Here is a 20,204-nt window from a genome sequence, read left to right as displayed (position 1 = left end):
GGGCTCCACACCACACTTCTTTCCTCTTGCTGTGTGTGACCCAAATCTCGTGGCCTGGGGCACCGGCAAGCACCTAGCTTGTGAAAACATCTCTGCTGTTGATGGGTGAGGGAAAAAAAAAAAAAAGACAAAGGACATGCGATCCCCAGTCTTCTGACACAGGCAACTGGGTCACTACATCCAGGAAGGAAGAAACACGTGGTTGCAGGAAACACCTTGGAGCAATCCTTGCTTATTTATTCTCTCAGCAACAAAGGGCCAACCATTCTTCAGGGTCTAGAGGGCCAGGACGAACTGGCAGATGTCAGGAGTGTTTTTGGCCCCAGAGGAAATTCATTCATTCATTCATGCATTCACTCACTCATTCATTCATTTGTAAAGTTTAAGTTCAGGAGCTTGGTCCCAATGTGAGCCAGTTACCATGTGCGTAAATGACTTAAATTAAAAATGGCCTGAGTGGTAACAGAATCAATTTTATCTGTGCAAAAACAGCTCAAGCCACCATGGAGCTGGGTCAAGCGCTCCGTTTTCACACGTGCACCGTCTGAAACTTTCCAAATGCAGCCCAGTCCTCCTGTTTCCAAAAGCACCTGCATCCCTGCAGCTTGGGTCACATGCTCCAGTGTCTTATAATTCCTACCATGAAATCATTTTGTAGAATAGAAAATCTTTTAGCATTTTATTGCAAAAACAGTGATGTTTTTTTGGGAATGATAACAAAACTTTAAAAAAAAATGCAGAAATAGTCATATTGAAGTTTGTACTCTTTTCAGAATTGCTTAGAGGGTTCATAGCATTTATTTGGGATTATTCCCCAATAACTTCATGTTCACTGAGAGAGATATATCCAAATATAATGTATAGAGTGTTTATTCTGTGCAGGATAGAACTTTTTTACATAGGTGGTCTCACTTAATACTACTCAGCATCCAGAGAAGTGGGCATTAATACCCTCATTTAGAGATGAGAAAACTGAGATTCCCATGCATTTTAAAGTTTGCCTGAGCCCAGCCGGCATGGCTCAGTAGTTGAGTGTCAACCCATGAACCAAGAGGTCACGGTTTGATTCCCAGTCAGGGAACATGCTCGGGGGCTTGATCCCAGGTAGGGGGCATGCAGGAGGCAGCCAATCAATGATGCTTCTCTCTCATTGATATTTCTGTCACTCTATCCCTCTCCCTTCCTCCCTCTCTAAAAATCAATAAAAACATATTTTTTTATAATTTGCCTGAAGTTGTGCACCTACTCTGTGGCAGAGCCAGAAATTGAATGCAGGAATTGAATAGTCTCTTAATCCTTGTGCCAGGAGATCTGTTAATCATGCTCACATCACTCTGTGTTTTTGTAATAAATGTAGATTCCTGGGACCAGCCCAGACATCCCAAGTTAGAATCTCGGGGTCTGAGGCCTAGGAATCTGTCATTCGTCTTCTTAACAAACTTCCCAAGAGTTTGTGCAGCCAACAAAACCAGTGTTTGGAGTAACTAGTAAGGGCTTTTGAAATGGGCTTGGGAAGAAAACACAACTTCTTTCTTCTCCTGGGGTTGGGTTGAGTAGGGGAGCAAATGTAACACAGAAATATGACCTTGTCCCAATGGCCATAAGAGCTCATTCTGGCCTTGACTGTGGGCAGGCTTGTTTTTTTACTTAGTTTTCAAGTGGCCCTCAAAGGCAAATAAATAGGTCAACCCATTTTGTGAGATGTGCAGTACATTTTGTGCAGCCGAACACAACCAGAAGTATCTCTCCTACAGCAATTAAGCAACTAAAACTTATTTTAAAGGTTAGGACATTCCGGATAACTCCCCAGCTTATACATTTTGCCCTTAGTTTCTCTCTGCGCATTGCTTTTATCAGCCAAACTTCTTCTCTAAAGTTTATGTGCAAAAAAGAGCCCTGACTGAAGGGCTTGGGGCTTAGCTAGCCTCTCTTCAGAACAAAGTACAATTTCATAGATATGTGTACAGTCTCTGGGGGTGGAGGATGCAATCTGTCTTCATCTGTAATAGAAACTTCTGGGTATAAATATGAGTCACAGCTAATAATCATCTGTAGAAATGCCTGTTTGGATAAGACATTTCAATCATCGGATTGCATGCCGCAAACAATTATTGAGCACCTGTTATTTACCAGACATTGGCTCAAGTTTAAAATGCATGGGGATGACTACAATAGGAGATGAACATTATTCCACAGGTGACATCTATATTGGCAGATTTTGTTACTTAGGAGAAGGGGCTAGGCCCATGAGTTATCCTTTTGCTGAACCCAGTGAGATTAAGGAAAAAGCTAAGGGAAATGATAAAGTAACAAAAGAACAACTATTAACATTGGTAAAGCACATTAAAAACAGCAGTCCTTGTATGTTAGTAAAGCATGAAATGATGCAATACTCACCTTTCATTAATAATTGGGAGTTTTTGCAGTATACTGGTCTCCTCCCTCTACAGTTATTTTGAATAAAACAGGATTCATTTCAAGACAAAGGCCTGTGGGAGTCTCCCTGAAGAAGCATTTAAACCTCAACTTACACCTTCCTTCAAACTTATCTGTTATAGCAGAATCAGAGCTATTTCTACAAATTCTCAAAAAGCATTTCTCCCTGGTCCTCTCAGCCCATCCATCCCCTGCAGCCTCCTCAGGCTTAAAGCTGCACCAGGTGCCATCTGGCAGCCCAGCCCACCTTCCCTCACACCTACACGGTCTTATCGCAACCCTGCTTCCTCTCCGCTCCTCTCCACCTCTCCTTTGATTGCTCTAAATAGGCCACACTCCCTAAATGTTTTCACTTTCCAATCTCCTGGTACCTTGACATTCAGCTTCCCAGTCACCGCTCCCTAAAGTGTTCCCCAAAGGCCAGGGCTGCTGTCTTAGCTTCCATATGTCATGGAGATAGGCTCAGTCCTCACCTTTACTGGGCTTTCTTTAGAATCTGGATTTATTTCCCATTATCATCCGATTTTAGGAAACCCTACTGCACGTCCATATTGTAACACTCATCAGCGTTATTTCTAGGATATAGTGAATAGCATGATTCCTTCTTGCAGATCCAAAGGCATTGAGATCTGTCCCCGAGAATGCTTCTCCTCTCTGAAATGCTCTTCATTTTGGGGGTGTGCCTAGGAAATCCCCTCCAATATAAGCATTATCCCAGGCTGTGCCATCCCCCGTTTTCTAGATCACTTCCTTCCCTAGCTATCTCAACTCTTTTATGATTTCAGTAGCACTCCGCTATGGATGAATCCCAAATACACATCTAGCTCTACACTCGACAGAAGGCTAGACCTATAGTGTCATGAAGACAGTCCAGCTTGACTTCAAACTTCTCATGACCACGATCCATCTCACTGTCTTCCCTTTCCTCCTGTGTGTTTCTGTTACCTAAGTTCATGGTCTCCAGGCATCTTGGACTCCCTCCTTTGCCCTTGGCTCCAACAGTCCTGTCCACATCCTTAGGAAGTAGCTCCTGCATCAGCACGAGGTCTTCTGCCAGGTTCTCATTGCCGCTATTCCAACTCAGCGCGCCCACGACTGCCTTGGCGCCTGCAATTCTCAGCTTTAAACTGTGCTCACAGAATTATCTCCCTAAAGCAGTGTCTCACCCCATCAGTCACCTGCTCGCCAACATGTGGTGGTTCTCTGTGGCACTGGAACAAAGTTGGAAACCCGTAGTTTGGCATTCAGGGTCCTCCACCTTTGAGTCCACGCCAAGCATTTTAGCTGTGCCCCCACGAGTACTTCCTCGACTCTGCCCCATGCTCCAGAGGAAACTGCAGGGGCACTTCTCAAGTGCATGCATTGCAGTCTCACCCTTCCTTCCCAGGCCATCTCAGAGGCTGTCTCCTCCAGGGAACCTTCCCTGCTTCATCCGAACTGCAGTAATCTACTGCCAGGGAACCTTATAACTCTCTTGTGGCATGGACCACCTTCACCATGGTGATTTATTTATACATCTATCTGTTTTACTAAAGCAAACATTCCATGAAAGGAAATGAAGAAAATGTAAGACAATTCACACAGTATTCCTTTTTTTCTGCAAAAATTTTTGTCACCAAGAAAACTTCACTAAGTAGAACGCACAGGGAAAGATTAAATTAACAATGATCAGGCCCTTCCCGTTGACACGGGGGGCTCTCACCATGTGCGGGACGCTTCCAGGACATTGTTTCGCCAAATCTTCACAAAAATCCCGGGACCTACCATCTTGATTTGTGGCAACCAGAAGATCAAACTTCCGGGTGATTTAGTAACTTTCATTCATCTTAAGTAGGGGAGCTCAGGATTCAAATCCGTGTTGATGACCTGCAAGCTTTGGATTCTTGTCATCCTAAACTGCCCTTATTTATCTTTTCAGACCTGCCCTCCCTTGGCCTACACAGATTGCCACAAAGCTAGGGTTACCCAGCAAGAAAGGGCAAAGAGCATTGTCATCTGCGGTCCCCAGATTGTTCCTTCCTTCTGCTAGTCTTGATTGCCAAATTGGATTTAACAAACACAAAAACAAACCATACCCTTTAAGCAAAACTTGCATGTGTTTGCAAAACATAAAAATGTGGAGAGTATAGGAGATGTGCCCCACATAATGACAAAGTAGCATTGCTACCATTATAATCATTATTATCATCCTTATTTAACAATGCCGATTTCCTTTCTTCTCAAGTTTGAATTTGAAACATTAACTTCCCATTGGCCCAGGAGTCGGATGTCACAGTGTTTCATTGTTCTCCTTATTAGTGGGACTGCAGCCCCACCCAGGAGCCCAGAGGTTAGGAGAGGAACAGATAAGGGTGGGGAAGGCATGAATGAGAACTGGAGGAGGATCTGGGAGAACCTTTCAGCTAGCTTTCCCGTTATCTTAAAATAGACAGTGCTAGATAGTCAGTTATATTTTAAAAACTTTATTAAAGACAGAAAAGCATGAACAACATAAACTGATGAACAAAAACAGATCCAGAGACAGAGAAGCATTGATCAGACCGTCAAACCTCAGAGGGAAGGTAGGGGAGGGTGGTGATAAGGGGAGAGATCAACCAAAGGACTTGTATGCATGCATATAAGCCTAACCAATGGACACAGACAACAGGGGTTGAGGGCATGAGTGGGGGGATGGGGGGTAATGGTGGAATAAGGACACATATGTAACACCTTAATCAATAAAGAAATTAAATTAAAAAAAAAAAGACAGAAAAGCAAATGTATCCTAAGTGTCCAGCTCACTGGATTTTTACAAAGTGAACTCATCTGTGTAACCCACACCCAGACTGAGAAATAACCTATTACCAGGACTCTGGAAGCCGCCTTGAGTTCTGTTTCAGTCTTTCCCTCCCTTCCCCAAAGAGTGACCCCTCTCCCTAACTAGCTACTACAGCTAACTAGCTGGCTACATTTTAAACTAACCCTTTGGCTGTTCTGCCCAGGAAAGCACGTGTTCTTCGAGAAGCCTTTTCTGGCAGCAATTGCCTTTTCAAAGAAGAAGGAAAAAAGTGTGTGTGAGGGAGTAATTTTGTGTGTAGGAGAAAAGTGTTTCTAATTTCCAATCCTGAAAATGTGCAGGGAAGAAGGAAGAGGCGAAGGAGGGGAATAAGTCAGTAAATGCAGCCTCGTTCTGCTTCTCCCATTAGGCGCTGGCAGGAGGCCAGCACATGCCATTTTGAGAAGGGGAGTGAACAGAACCGCCTTCTCTACCTGCCTCAGCTTCGACCAGAGCAGGTCGGCTCCGATTCCCCGAGCCTTCAAACATATGGGTAGGTTGGTGGTTATTCTTTAATAGCACAGCATTCATAGAAGCCTGATATTGTATTGAACATATGGTTTTGATTTTTTTTTTTTTCCTGTTTTTAAGCAGTGAGCAAGATGGAGAGTGTCACAAACCTAACTCCAGGATTTGCTGGGTTCTGCCAAACTGTAACTGGAAACTAACTCCCATGCCGAGGCCCCTCCCGCCTTAGCAGCTTCGGGGGGCCCAGGGGGAACTGCTGAGGGACAGGGACTAACACACAACTGCACTGAAGCTCTAAGAGAGGGACTCCGTGCTGCTGACCTGACAAAGCACACAGGCCTTGTTGCTTTTCTGCGACTTTCTACACTAATTATCAAGCTGGAAGGAAGAGATCAGAACATCAAATGAAAATTCCCAGATGCGGAACAATGAACTCCAGACACAACTTGTATCTGGAGAAGGGGACTCACATTAACTCGCGTGCCCACAATGTTTTAGACGGCAACGTTCTCGAACTTCACATCTTGGGCTATTGGCCATCAGTGCTTCCAAAAGTTATCATTCCTCTCAGTTCCTTTTTTCTGATCAATTACTTTGTGTGGTCTGGGTTATATAACATAAGTTTTACCCCGAGCAAGAAAAAAAAAAATGCATGCTTCCTAGTGGTCGGCTAGAAAATGTGTAATTTTAATTAGGAAAGCAAATTTTCAGCATGTCAAGGAATGCTGGCTGGGGTTTATGGGACATTAGTAAAACTAGTAGTAAAGGGAGGAGCGGGGAGGCAGAGTTTGTGATACAGTCGAGGATCGGGGATCTTTGGGTTAAATATCCACCTGGGAGTTTTCCTAAGAAAAACTGGAGGGCTTGTCTCAGCTCAGGTTTGCAAGCCTTAGAATAGGCTTTCTGCGGCTTTCTGGAGATGAAAATCTGGCCAGCTGGTCGGGAAATGGTTTACCAGCCCTCCCTCGCCCTTCCTTTGTTTGCTCAGGGTGTCCCTGAGTAGGCCTGGGAGGAGCCCAGGGAGAAATCCTTCCTGGTTTGTTCCTCTCTGAGGAAGGAGGGCAGGTTAGTGCAGCCGGCTGTTGACCGGAGCTGGGATTAATTAGTTCCTCCGGTGACCTTGGCATCTCCTGACAGCGGAGTGTGCTCTAAGCTGTTGAGGACTGTGCTGGGAGCCACAGAGAAACTCAGGAGGACTCGGAGCCACCACTGAAATATCACCATTTGTGCCAAAAACCAAAACCAAAACAAAAGAAAACCAAAAACATGTAATTTACGTCTCAAAATTGTTTTAGTGTGGTATTCTAATTGTGTGAAGATTATCAACTTATCTATCATTTATCTATCTACCTACCTACCTATATCTGTATACATGCTAATCTATATCTATAGTTATCTATCTGTGTAGATCTATGTCTAAATTTCTATCTCTATCTGTATATATAAATATTAATCTATATCTATAACCATCTACATCTACATCTAAATCCATGTGTCTATCTACATCTGTATTAATCTATATCTATAACTATCTGTGTGTGTGTGTGTGTGTGTGTGTGTGTGTATGGGTGCACATGCATATGTTGTATGTACATATCTATCAATCAGCCTATAGGTAGCTTTGCAAGTCATTGCCCAGCATCTTGCCAAAGATTTCCAGAGGTGCCTCAAGCCTATTGTTGGGAGTGAAGACAATTTTAAAGCGTCCTATACAGTTGTCTGTCTGTCTCCCCTCCTTACCACCATCAATCAGCTTTCCCCTGCCTCCCCACCCCACACACACACACACACTGTGCTCAGAGCTGAGGGAAAATGAAGAGCCCACCCCTTTCTCTCATACAGCTAGTTCAAGGCACAAGTATAATAGTGATGTGGGTCAACAATGTGACAACACTGCCAGAAACACTCAGTGTCTTAGGCTGCTTAATGGAAGCACTGTATCCTGAATAAGGAAGGCGCCAGCTGCTCCTATCAGAAGAGGCTTGGTTGGGGTCATTAGAGAGGTGAGGAGCTCACCTGCTGGAGGGGCGTTGGACTTGCTAAGAGTCACCTCACAGGCCTGAACAAGGGCTGAGGAGTGCAGGTCATGGGGACTCACATTTCATTTCAACACAAGAAAAAAATTTATAACAAAATGTTATGTTTATAAGTGTTCCGGTTAGTGATTGGCCAGTCAATAGAGGTGGTCAAGTGGCAATTAGAAACCGCTTGTCGCCCAGCCTGAATGTTGACCTATGAACCAAGAGGTCACAGTTCGATTCCTGGTCAGGGTACACGCCTGGGTTGCAGGCTCGATCCCAGTGTGGGGTGTGCAGGAGGCAGCCAATCAATGATTCTCTCTCATCATTGATGTTTCTATCTCTCTCTCCCCCTCCCTTCCTATCTGACATCAATAAAACTATGTTTTTAAAAAAGAAAAGAAATTGCTTGTCAAGGCTACGGTAGAGGGTAAACATGAATTGTGCTAGACAAGTGCTCCACTCCTTCCAACTTGGGATTTCCCTGATTTTCATCTTATGTTTGTGGGTGTTTTTTTATTTTTTATTTTTATTGTTGACACTATTACAGATGTCCCCATTTCCCTCTTTGCCCACATCCACCCAGCCCTGCCCTCCTTCCCTCTGGCCATCACCACAGTGTTGTATTTGTGGATTTTGTTGGTTGGGGGATCTCAGAAGGGAGAGGCTATCAGAATCCCCTGTGGTGTGAAAAGTTCCTCTGCTGGCTCTGCTGTGTGCCCCACAGCTCACCGGGATCTGACACTGAGTGCCCAGAGGAACAAAGACGCCCTGGGTGCAGCAGGTCACGGGAAGGAAAGAGTTAAAGAGACCTGCCTCTCTGCAGGTCCCAGCAGCCCCAGAGGCAGGCAGTCCCTTTGATCCTGCCTCTTAATTGCAGCCTGGCTGCAACAGGGAACTTTAAAGAAAAGAAACAGGGAAACTCTAGAGATAGGGCTTGTTTTGTTTCCTGAGGGGATGGTCTTTGTGGTGGCTGCCAGGAAGCTGATACTTTAGGGTTCAAATGATGGGCTTCCTAAGGGGGCAAATAAATAATCCTTTCTATCAGTTAAGAGGCAGGTGTGAAGAGAACCCAGAAATGCCTGGCATCTATGTGTGCCATTTAGTAGGGATGCCAGGTACAGCCTTGGCCTAGAGAACAGAACCTGGGGGTGGAGACCCTGCATTAGTGCAGGACCCAGCAGAGTGAGGAAAAGAGAGGCTGCAGGGAGAGGGTCTCCATAGACATAGACAAGGATGGGGGAATGACCACAATGCCCTTGTGAGAATGGGTGACCCAGGGGAGAGAACACAGCCCTGTACCTGAGGAGGAAAGTTGGTGGAGAAGACAAGGGATTCCTAAGAATTCTCATAGAGGGTAGCAGAGCCACAGCAACACAACCCATCTCACTCTTGTGCAGGACTCGCCCTTGAAAATGAGCTTTTGCATAAGCTATCTATCTAAGGTATCCATAAGATACCAAGGTCTTTAAGCTTCTTCCATCTCTCACACAGGAAGGGGATTCAAGAGTAAGGAGAAGGTCAACCAGTCATAATGGCGATGATGCTCTAGCCATCCCTGGCCATTTACCAAGTCCTGTTGTGAGTAGGACTCCTAGTTAAAACTGGACTCATGCCTGTACTGTATGCCAGTAATTACTTGTTTGTGTTCTATTTAACTATTTAGTGAATTCTGCTAACAGTGCGCACAAAGGCGAGAGAAGGCTTTCTAAAGCAAACCCCTTTGGTGCTGCAACCCCCAAGTAAAGATCTGGAAAAGGTCTGGAAACCACCGACTGGGGTTTCACCCCTGGCTCTGTCGCTTGTTCATGTGTGACCTTGGCCAGTAACTCAGCCTCCTTGGACTTGATTTTCTTTGTAAAAAGGTTTAACTCAGTTGTTGTACATAAAGCTCTCAGCAGAGGGCTTGGCATCTAGTAGGCATTCAATAAACCCAATAAACACTTGCTCCCTTTCATTCCTAAAAGGTTATTTGTAAGATCGAGATGCATAAAAATATTGGCCATTTGTGTGTGGACTAAACGGGCATCTGGGCAGTGAAGACTTCCTTTAAATCAGTTTGGCTAGACTCCTGGCTCTGGGGAAGTGGGGGCCTCATGGAGAACAGAGAGGAAAATGAAGCACTCCAGGGGAGGCAAGACAGGTGGACACAAAACAAGAGGTAAGACTTCTCATTTTCTTTACATTGCAAGACTTTAAAACCAGAATCTTTATACTAATGCAACTTAATTACATACAACACCCGCTCTTACTCTTCATATTCTTCGGAGAGAATGAGGGGAGAATTGTAGTATCTATATCTTTAGGGAAACATGAGTTTGTTTGAGTTCGCTGAACTCATCCATGGAGGGAGTGGACTGAAGTAGGCGGGGTGGACTGAAGTAGGTGTGTCAGACTTGCAGGCTCCAGTTCTGACCACTGTCTAGAGAGAAAAAAAATCTAAAGCTGATGTTGAACATATGTATTTCATGGAGGGCGGGGGGGGGGCAGATCTCTGGGACAGACATATAAAGAAACACACTAGCTTTCTCTGGAGGCAGTAAGCAACTCTCCTGAGCAATTGGTTGAGAGTCTGTGTCCACAGAGAAGACCGCCATCACAGGCATGGAGAGACACCCACAGACTGGCTGTCTGCAGCCACAGCCTGCTTGAAATTGCTAAGTCCCTCCCTTCACGCCCTGGACTACAGAAGCTTTGTTGCAAGGCTCCTGGGATCAGTGACGTCAAGCTCAGCTCCACGCCCAGCCTGAGCAGCCTGAATAGGCCTCCCGTGTTGAGGAGGTAGGTCCTGGCCCCCAGCCCTACGGAGCACTCCTCTGAAACCACCTCAAACCCAGTGGGCTGCCGCCATCTACATTTATACTAGCAGAGCCAACACTGTGCTCTAGCCTCTGGATGAGCAGCACCTCCATCATCGGGGAGCTTGTTCGAAACGCAGAATCTTGGCTCCACTCCAGATCTACTGACTCAGACTCGACATTTTTAATTAGATCCCCAAGTGATTTGCTGTGCACCGGAGTCTGAGAAGTGCTGCTCTGGTTTAGTCGCAGTATCTGGTATGAGGTCTTCAACCATGTGCACACTGAGGACTTTCTCATTTTCTTCAGAGCAGTCCGGGTTCAACTGAGACGTATGAGGTTCAGGAATGAATGAAGCCTTAGGTCTTTGAGAACAGGATGACTAGTGTCCAGTTATGTCTCCAGTCACTCTGGAATCATGCCCTCACCAATTACACCCCCAGAATTTATATTTTGAAGTACAGTTGCAGAAGTCTTGATAACCATTGTTTTTAAATGCTTTCTTTTGGTTATTAGTGAAGATTTACTATGTAAAATGTCAACTGCTAGTATATATAAGAAAGATACAGTTACCAAGTTCTCCTTATCCAGCTAACATTCTGTGTCTCTAACCAATATATGGTACTTAACAGTCTTGGTTGCTAACTTTTTGATTGACAGTTTGGCTCTTGTGTGGGTATTTGTTCCTCTGATCCTTTGCTAGCTCATATTCTCTTCTAGGCCCCAGCAGTCTTCCCCAAGGCTCATCCTTGGTTATCAGCCTGTCTCCTTTTATGCTATCTTCTAATGGGAGTTAGTGAGTTCCTTGTCTCCAACAATGACTTCAACACAGATATGTCTCAGTTTACATTTGCAGCCTGGCATCTAAGCTGTTCTCCATTCCCACATTGCTAAGTGTCTATGGGCTATCCCACTTGGATGACTATATTATTAGGTAAAAACACCATTATCAGAACTCATCTTCACCCTCCCTTCCCTGATCCCATTTCCTCTGATTGGTCCCCTTTTCTATCTACTTCCCATTTTGGGGGGTCAATATTTCTCCTGCTAGAAACTCCAATCTTGTTTAGAGTCTTCTAAGCTCTTACTAGCTTCTATTATTTTTCCTTCAGGACAGATTTGCCATTTCTCCTCATCCTCATACAACCATTTGAATCCAACTCCTTCCCACATCATGCCTGGAATATTTCAAAAGGCTTCTGGCTGGTAGCATCTCTTGTTACAAATCTTCTAACCTCTAGAGTCTAACCTTATCTTAGAAGTCTTATCTTACTCCTTATAAGGCATTCGATGTGATGTAGCCAGTAATGAATTTAAACTCGTGGCTCTCCAAGTCTTCCACATTCTGACTTCCCTGACTCTGTTCAACCTTATTTCCTACCACTGACCAACATTTAATCCCTATTCTCTGAAGTCAAGCTCCACATTGGCCCCTACATCCTATCATGCTGTTCTTCCTTCTCAAGGTGACCTTCGTTTCTCTGATTTTGACTACTGTACTCCAAAATCTTTTTGACCAACCACCCCCCCCCCCCCCACCATGAGAAAATTACTTTTTAGCAAGAACAATCTTATCAGGCTAGTTACTTATTTGCAAATGTTATTATTGCATAACAATACTAATACTTTACATACGTCATCAAACATACAAGAAAGTTGACATTTTAAAAGGATGAGCTAAATAATATATAAGATATACGTTCAACTATTTCTTTTCCTTGCCCTAGGCTTGGGGTGTAGATATCCCATTTTGGAAACCCTGATCTCTAGACAAAATAGACCCATTCAGAGGTAGAGGAAGTAGCTCTCCCTCCATGGAGTCTTATCTGCTTCTCCATTCTGCCCAAACAGAGTTCTATTTTCCTGAATTCCCAGAGCATTTAAAATTGCAAGTAGTAAACCACTGATATAGTATAATACTTTTTAGTTGATTAATTGAAGCATACATCTAGGATGCCAGAAATTTAAAGATTAAAAAAAATCCAATATCTTAATTAAAAAGCACTACTGTCTTCCCAAAATTGCTTGGTTTGGGCTCCACTCCACTCTGCAACATCCATTACAAGAAAACTCCAAGTCAGACTGCAGGGTCATTTTACTTAAAGGCAGTTTTGAGGACTAACTTTCCCACTTTTTAGCTAGTGAGATTTTTCACACATACATTTAACCTCACTGAAATTCCACTTTTATTTAATTTATAAAATGGGGACCAAAAGGGAATCTTGTGACCATTAAAAGAGACAAGTGTAAAACTAAACTGATATATGATAAAAAAACATTATTGTTATTAGTACACCAGGTATTTATGTATTATAATGTAAACTATATAAAGTACATCTGAAATTTCTAAAGTCATTGACCTCCTACTTCCACCTTCAGCTTTTATCTCCTCCTGCAAGTGAATTATTTTTATTTTCTCAATTTTATTTGCTCAGCTGATAACAGAGTGTCACCTAACTGTAGAACTCAGAGGCATGACTGGACCCGAGTTTAAATCCTGGTTCTACCAAGTATTAGCTGTGGGATCATGGGTGTGTTACAGAATCTTTCCGAATTCTCTTCTCCTATTGGCCTACATTAACTTTGTGGGGATAACAATAACTTCATGGGGTTCATCTAAGGTTCAAATTACATGAGCTATGTGTGTAAAGCATCTAGTTTATAATGCATGCCACTAAAATATTAATTTCCCCCTGTACCCTCACCCCTTTAGCAGGCTTAAGAGAACTCAATGAGATTCTCTCATGAGCAAATGGAATATTTTGAATTTTGGTACCATTGTTGACTTTGATTTTTTTCCCCAACCTGCAGGCCATTTTACAACCATTAATGAATTTTACATTCTAGAAACACCTCCCTGCCATCCACAGCCAAACTCACCTTGCTACTGTGTGGCTGGAATGGGGGGTGAAGCCAGTATAGGTTTTGTCCCCTGATGCCTCCTTGGGGGTCAGAGCTGAGGAAGTGAAGCCGATCAACCTCTCTCCTTGCTCTGCCTGGGCATCTAGGCTGCCTACAGTACTAGTTAGAAGTGGACTTGTCCAAGAAAGCATTTGGGGACAGGGAATAGTGACACGCCCACATGTACCAGGGACATTTCTAAGTTTATCCTGTTCTTCAAGTTTAAAGGTAATTCACCACTGGGGAAAAAAATGAATAAAAGTTTTAAAATCCAATTTATAACTCCTCTCCTCCAGGAGCTTTGCCTAGCGCACCCTGGCGAGAGGGCTCTAATGTGAGGCCCCTGGTTTCTTAATCCTCTGTTTGAACTGTTAATTGAGATAATGTCTGTGAAAGCCCTTTGTAAAGAGTAAGGAGCTACACATATGTTAATTATCCTTCTGGAGACGCTGGTGTGCTGACCTATTCTTATCTTGTTTGTAAGTATCTTGTTCCCCAGCGATTGTGGATTGCAAACTATTTAGGACCCAGGTGCTTCCCTTGTTTCCTGCCTCCTCCCTCTGTCTTCTGAGGTGGCTTGCCACCCCCAAAGCTCTTCTACAGCAACCAGCTTGCTGTAAATGCTCACAAACCGTAGAAGCTGCCCATCTGTCCGCCAAGACCCAGAGCTGAAAAGAATTCTTCAAGCTTGTTAGTTACATCAGGTCTCTTCTCCTAGCTCTCCCCCAAACTGGGTCCCTTACCTTGCAGCCTGCCTATACCTAAAGAATACATACTAATTTTGATGTTAGGGTTAAAAAAAGGGGGGGGGGGAGTTAAGAGGAAAATAGATATATATTTTTTTACTTTTAATTATGTTTTTCTTTATTGATTAAGGTATTACATATGTGTCCTTATTCCCCCGTTACCCCCCAACTCCTCCATGCATGTCCTCACCCCCCCCCCTGGTGTCTGTGTCCATTGGTTAGGCTTATATGCATTTAAGGGGGGAAAAGGGGTGGTGGAAAGTTTAATCCTCCAGGGTCAGGAGTCAGATTTCCTTACTGAGATTGGAGGGGTGAGATAATTGCATTAGGGTCTTCCCAGGCACCCCGAGGCTCAGAAGTGTGGGAGAGGGTCTAGGATTTCCTTTTGTTGAGTGGTGGTTACGGCTTTTTAGATGATGTGCCCATGCTCCCCAGTCACTTTGGAGCTAAATCTCAGCCTGCTGAGACCGGGTGATTGCTCTCAGCAGCCTTATATATTGGATTTTTAGGGAGACATCATTCTCATATGTCTACTGCTCGTCTTACATCTTTCTATGTTATCTAAACAGCATTTATGCTGAGAAATATAATGGAGGTGAAGAAAGTACATATAGATATTTAAAACTCAAAATTCCTTCTCTTATTTTCCTCCAAACACCAAAATTATCTCAAGGGTACAATTAGTGCCTGATAGTTATCAATGTTAAATTAACATTAGTCAGTAAAGTTATTATTAAAGTCTTTGAAACTTACAATTTGTCATCATTTCTTTCTGTCCTTTATTTTGCACACACACAAAATCAGGTATTGGGTGATTGACTTGTTCTAACCAAGCAGCAAAAGCCAGACAACCCAAGAGGTGTTTAATAAACACTTGTTGACTGATTGATAGAATATACCGACCGAGGATATCCCGGACAATGCACTCTTTGTCAGAGCATGAAGGTAAATCAGTGGATCCATTTTTATTACCAAGAGTTCTTGCCATGTTGAGGAGAGCAGGACAGCTGGAAACTCGTCCATCAACCCTGTGACTCAGGCTCACAAAAGAAACCCTAGGGCCTTACCTTTCACAGGTATTTTCACTCTCAGCAGCAGAGATGGGGCTAACTGGGCTAAACAATGCTGAGCACTGGAGGCAGAGGCCAGCCATGACACCACCCAGGACTCCTTACTATGAATATCACCACAGTCGCAACTAACAGTTTGCACATATTAAAAAAACAAACACACTGAGCCGAGTAAGAGGCAGCAAAACAGTGTTGTAAGTCATCTGCAAAACCCACCTGAGTCTTCCTGCCTCATTCTTCAGAGAGAAACCGAAGCATGAAATACCAAGTTTTGGGCTCCACACAGCAGGGAACAACTATGCCCATCAGGTTCAGTCAACCATTCCAGAAAGAATGCCTGGGCACATGACACCTCTCCTCCTCATTTCAACCACTTCTTTGCTTTCCTTGCTGGGCCTTCCGGTTGGACCTCCCACAGATTTTGTGAAATGAGCTGAGTGACCTTTCCTCTGCTCTGCTCTGCCCCTGGGGTTCCGTGCCCACCAGGCCTGACTTTGGACCCATAGCTTTCCCTAGATTTTGCTACTGACCGTGTCAGCTCTCGGGTACAGTTGTACGTGGGAATATGAAAGGTCCCCAAACTATGTTTTCAACAATCAACATGCCAGCAGTTACACCAACCTTTCCATTAATCAGAATCCTTTACCCCTTGCAGTGTTACCAACCCACTTCTCTGTTCATAATATATTTGGTTCTTTTGAAAAATGTAAACAAATCAATATGCCTTCCTTCCAGAAGAGAAAACGCATGCAAGATTGAGCCTCGTCAGTCTACCATAAAGAATTCTCTTAAGCTCCATATCCAAATCCTCTTCTCCCAATTCTTGCTTGGGATCTTGAGTACCTGATCTTGAATTTCTGTGGTGCTCCCTGAGCACAGGACTGGCTGGTAGCCATGTGATATTGATTTGTTTTCACCATAGCAACAGCGAATTACAACTAGCAGAGAGAAGGCAGCCTGTTAACCAGTAAAGCTGCATAACCAGTATATTTTGCAAGCATATTTTTCTCCTTTCCTCTTATTTGCTCTCTTCTTCATTCTACTTTCACAAATTTGATGCAAAAGTCAAAGCAAAAAAATAGCACTAAATGCTTTGAGGCACTACAAAGCCTAAGTCTGAAATAGTCCGGCGCACACAGCTCCTGGACTATTACATTAGCTCGACGGAGAAAATGCAAACAGCAAAGCTCGGATTTCCTTGCAAATTTCATCTGTTGGTCTAGGAATCAATATCCCTAGAAAATGTACATGAGCACAAAGCACAGGGAAGGGTTTTGTATATACGTCTATATATTGTAATACCCTAAGACCTTTACCAATAGTTTTTATCCCTTTGTACTTTAAATAGCTCATTGTGCCAAGAGACAAACAACTTTTTTGTTGTTGGTACAAAGTCAAGGCCTCTCAAAATGCTAGAATTATGAGGCGAAGTGTAGCAAGTGTTACTCAATTGTATTAAGAGAGCAGAGACATTGAGGTGGGCGCTTGCCCAAGGCTACCTAAGCAGTTCAGTTCCAACCAGGATGCAAACTAGAACCCGGAACTCCGAGAACTGCAATCGGTTCTAATGGAAATCCTTTCTTCAAGGGCCCCTTATTAGAAACAAACCACCCCCTGAGGTCTGCCCCCAGTGGTGCCACCTGTGACCCTGGATTAACACCTGCAGTATTGGACTGCCCTTCCTTTGGCCCTTTCTGCACCACGACCTGGTGCTCTTTAAATAAAAACAGCAATTCCCACCCTCACAACCAGCCGTGAGCTTGGTGGCATAACCTGGGTCCTGCATAGTGGCTTGGGGGGGTGGGGGGTGGTGGGGAGTGGGAACCGGGCCAGCGGGACTGTGGCAGTGCTGGGCTGCACCAAAGGGCAGTTGGGCCACGTTCCGCTACCCGCTGCCTTTTGCCAGGGCAGCCAGAACCTCGCAGAGAACCTGCTCTCCCCCAGCCGGTCCAAGGCAGGTAGGAGAAGATGTCCTATTTATGCAGGAGATCAGTTCAGGGTTCAGAAAGGATGGGCTAAAATATGAAGACATAACTCAAGACCTGCCAAGGGAGAGTTAGAATGTTCCTGGCCAGGACATAAAGAAACACTCCTCTCCACCAGCCTGAATAGAAGAACACACAGCAGAAATAGTTGGGAGATGACGTCAGAAGTTCTGGGCTAGTGTCCTGCACTTCTCCTTGAAAGTAAAAACAGTGGGTCTAGAAGAATCTACGTGGCATTGCCCTTAGTGAAATGAGCGGCTGCCACGGGTTCTCGTAAAAACAGTCAGGAAAACTGGAGTAACTTCATCTAATTTAAAGATTATAAGAATGTCCTCCCCCCCCCTTTTTTTTTTTTTTTTTTTTTTTTTTTTTTTTTTGGTTACTTTATTATCTCCCCACATGCACCTATTACTCAATTAGCAAATAGCTTTCCACGGAACCTTTGTCTTTTAAAAGGACAGCAACGCTTTTGGAAGAGCTCTCGCGGTGGTGGTGGTGGTGGTGGTGGTGGGCAGGCCAGTCGGATTTTTTTCTTCGCTTCAGTGCTTGCTAACTATTCTAAAAATGTTACACATTTATTGTAAACACATGCTTCCGAGGCCTAACAAAAAGGCACAGTTTCCTCCTGCCTCACAGAAATGGAAAACGGAAAAGGGCAGAAAGAATCCTTTAACAAATATCCCCTCCCCTTGTCGTCTTGGGCCGAGCGTGTTATAAATAAATCTTCTCCATTATTTCTCGGTGCTGTTTCTCGGCAAGAAAGTTGATATGGTTCGGCAGAGTGAAAACACAGCTTTAAAAGCTAGCTGCCCTCATTAAATTATTCTGCTGGCTGTGTGTTCTCATTAAAAATGCATAAAGATCAGATAATTGCAGTAAGCATTATTAACCCAGCTTTACTTTTGAATATAATGTTCCACTTCTAAGCTGGACACAAAGGCTCCAACATGCCAGGAAAAGAAGTATAAACATTGAACTACAGTATCCAAAACTTGTCAGAAAGCTACCTCTTGCTAGCTTGTTAAAAATGTGCTTTTGAAACCCGAGGAAAGCCGTGGCATTAGAGAGCTAGGTGGGTCCCTAATTTCTAACAAATAAATATATTCGGGGGCTAAACATTCAACCAATGATTATTTATATGAAGTGCCCCCTCCGCCCCCCGCTTAATTACAAGTCTGTTTTCACATCATAGGATCCGTGTAAACTTTATTTATTCAGGAGCTAACTATGGCAGTATGAAATTTCCTATAACAACAACAAAAGAGAATGCTCCGAAGAATTCATGTGTGTGTGTGTGTGTGTGTGTGTGTGTGTGTGTGTGTGTAACAATAAATGGATCTAGTCTTTGAACAAAAACACGTTTTATGCCACACTGCCAACCAGGCGGCATAAATTCAAGCTTTGCCATTTCTTTTTCTCAAAATCAAAATGTTACGTAAAACTCCAGGGTCCCCTGCAAGTATTACATTCGAATCAGTGGAATCCAGTTTCCCTGGCTTCCCGAAGCCACACACACAGAATGCAGCATACTGCAGCAAACTCTTTAAACATTCAAAAAAAAAAGAAGAAGAAGAAGAAGAAGAAGAGGTTGTGTGTGTGTGTGTGTGTGGGGGGGGGGGGTTCTCCTACCTTGTTTAGCTCTGCCTCTCCTTCCCTTTTACAGTAATCCCAGGAACATCTGGCAGAATCCAGTGGCCCAGGCTTCTCCCCGGCATCCTGAGGACGAAATTTCCATGTAAATAGTTCTCCTTCCCTGTTTATTGTACTCTGAGCGCCGTCTGCCTTCGCTGGAAAATTTTGCCTTCAGATGATGAAGCAAAGACAGTCTAAACTCTGTTGCTGTAAGCTGCAGCCCTCCCTTCCGACAAATCCCTCCCAGTTGCAGGCAGCCAATCCCCAGCCAGTTCGTCAGCCCTACTCGTCTGAAACTGGCCCTAATAGGATGACTGACACAGCAACACAGCACTTGCAGTGTGTGAAAACAGTGCATCCATACTGATGAAAGAGGAATTTCCCTCTCAGAAGAAAGCAATCATAGCACCCAGACAAAGTGGCACGTAATTGGCAGAGCAGAGAGAGGGGTAGCTCGAGAAAACACCCTTGAAGACAGCCAGTCCAAAGCTTGTGGCTGCCCTGGGGATACTTTGAAAAGACAAAACTCTGCAGATCCCAAAGAAATCCAGGTGGCTCATGAAACTGAAGTCATTATCCCATTTGACAAAGCATACGTTTTTAAAAGGAAAAACAATTCAATGTCTGCCGTGGAAAATGAATACCTTACAAAACATTTACATATGATTTCCATTAGTGAGGGAGAATGTGTTAGCCCAAGTGCATATTCAAAGTCAAAACAGGCGTATACCCTCACACACAGTTTTCCTGTATAACATCTGTTATTGCAGTGGTTAATTACTGTAGCCCAGAGATCTTTCATCTAAGTTTTCAGACCAATGGAGACTTTAAATGGGGAGTTCTGAACAATGAAATTGATATCTATACACTACCCTTTTGTGTTCCTGGCAGGCACCCCTGAGATGACTGCGTGTGCCTTAACCGAACCCTAAGGTATTGTATTGAGAGAGAAGAGACATTGAGGTGGGCGCTTGCTCAAGGCTATATAAGCAGTTCAGTTCGATACCTTAGGTAACATTTGATAAATACTTTGCATTGGCTCATATCATCATTAATGAAGCCATGACTACACAGAGGTGTTTACTGCTGAACACACATGGCAAATGAGGCACCATCAGGTGCCACTCCACAAAGGACATTCTAGAAGTACTGAAGTTCCCTGAGATGAAGCAGGAAAAGAGAAATGGAAAGATTAGTAAGGGTTATTTATTTTGCCCCCCAGTCAACAGTACTCCTCACGCTTTGAAGAAGAAAACATATGGCAGTTGGAAAGCATAAAAAGCATACATTTTCCTTCCACTAAACACAACATTTTGAATTTTAAAAAATTGTGTC

At 43.8% G+C, this 20,204-nt stretch overlaps 1 protein-coding gene across 3 annotated transcripts in view; it reads right to left on the bottom strand.

Moving 5' to 3' along the window:
- Window positions 1-18,929, bottom strand: part of MBNL2 (muscleblind like splicing regulator 2) — a 161,513-nt gene extending 142,584 nt beyond the window's left edge. For all 3 annotated transcript variants that reach the window (XM_008143990.3, XM_028148944.2, XM_028148947.2), the window contains exon 1: window positions 18,867-18,929. The gene's annotated coding sequence lies outside the window, so the exon portion shown is untranslated. The remainder of the gene's footprint in view (window positions 1-18,866) is intronic.
- Window positions 18,930-20,204: the final 1,275 nt, after the last annotated feature.

The sequence above is a fragment of the Eptesicus fuscus genome, chromosome 8 (assembly GCF_027574615.1).
Source record: "Eptesicus fuscus isolate TK198812 chromosome 8, DD_ASM_mEF_20220401, whole genome shotgun sequence".
Classification (NCBI taxonomy): domain Eukaryota; kingdom Metazoa; phylum Chordata; class Mammalia; order Chiroptera; family Vespertilionidae; genus Eptesicus; species Eptesicus fuscus.
Note: the sequence above shows the minus strand (reverse complement) of the source record. Positions and strands in the feature narration are given on the sequence as shown.